Source organism: Engystomops pustulosus, unplaced genomic scaffold (genome assembly GCF_040894005.1).
Source record: "Engystomops pustulosus unplaced genomic scaffold, aEngPut4.maternal MAT_SCAFFOLD_386, whole genome shotgun sequence".
Classification (NCBI taxonomy): domain Eukaryota; kingdom Metazoa; phylum Chordata; class Amphibia; order Anura; family Leptodactylidae; genus Engystomops; species Engystomops pustulosus.
In genome coordinates this window covers 75,001-76,554 of record NW_027285265.1, presented here as the reverse complement: position 1 = coordinate 76,554, position 1,554 = coordinate 75,001, and positions in this window count along the sequence as shown.

Genomic DNA, 1,554 nt, shown 5'->3' with positions numbered 1-1,554 from the left:
AGGCCAACTGGCTGCTCCCGCTGAGCCCCTACTTCCATGGGCTTGTTCGTCCCCGGGACTTGCCGCCAAGTCTGGCCGGGGAACAGTGACATGCCGCCGGATACGGCCGAGCGGCTGCTCCCGCTGACGTCATCACTTTGGAAGTCGGAGCTCCTACTTCCATGGGCTTGTTCCTCCCCGGGACTTGCCGCCAAGTCTGGCCGGGGGACAGTGACATGTGGCCGGATAGGCCAACTGGCTGCTCCCGCTGAGCCCCTACTTCCATGGGCTTGTTCGTCCCCGGGACTTGCCGCCAAGTCTGGCCGGGGAACCGTGACATGCCGCCGGATACGGCCGAGCGGCTGCTCCCGCTGACGTCATCACTTTGGAAGTCGGAGCTCCTACTTCCATGGGCTTGTTCCTCCCCGGGACTTGCCGCCAAGTCTGGCCGGGGGACAGTGACATGTGGCCGGATAGGCCAACTGGCTGCTCCCGCTGAGCCCCTACTTCCATGGGCTTGTTCGTCCCCGGGACTTGCCGCCAAGTCTGGCCGGGGAACAGTGACATGCCGCCGGATACGGCCGAGCGGCTGCTCCCGCTGACGTCATCACTTTGGAAGTCGGAGCTCCTACTTCCATGGGCTTGTTCCTCCCCGGGACTTGCCGCCAAGTCTGGCCGGGGGACAGTGACATGTGGCCGGATAGGCCAACTGGCTGCTCCCGCTGAGCCCCTACTTCCATGGGCTTGTTCGTCCCCGGGACTTGCCGCCAAGTCTGGCCGGGGAACAGTGACATGCCGCCGGATACGGCCGAGCGGCTGCTCCCGCTGACGTCATCACTTTGGAAGTCGGAGCTCCTACTTCCATGGGCTTGTTCCTCCCCGGGACTTGCCGCCAAGTCTGGCCGGGGGACAGTGACATGTGGCCGGATAGGCCAACTGGCTGCTCCCGCTGAGCCCCTACTTCCATGGGCTTGTTCGTCCCCGGGACTTGCCGCCAAGTCTGGCCGGGGAACAGTGACATGCCGCCGGATACGGCCGAGCGGCTGCTCCCGCTGACGTCATCACTTCGGAAGTCCATGCACGGGGCAAGGCTCGCACTCCAGGCGAGAACCAGCTCTGCGGGGCCGGCGGCGCGTGCTTGGCTGAACCCCCGTGACCAACGGGGGCTAGACGTCGGAGGCATGCCCGCAGAGGTGCACCCCTCGCCGGCCACACTCTCTGACATCCTCCGGCCTCTGCTCCGCGCCTACGTTCTACGCGGCTTATGTCTGCCACTGCACGGCACTCTATGTATGCTCTGCATCACTCGCCGCCCTTGCCCAATGATCCATGACTTTATGCTTTGTGTGCTGCCCGCGGGCCTGCTGGCTCTCGCCAATGACGGAGGCACACTGCTCTCTCCGGCTCTCGCTCTCGGGGCATGCCGGCACACGCGCGCCCCCTTCACCGGCCACTACTGCGCTCGCTACACGGCTACACGCAGCGAAGCCCCCTGCTCCTCCATCAGGCAGCTCCACTGCCGTCTGGGCACCTTCCGATAACCCACCAGACTTAAGCCCGCCCCCCGAGCATTAA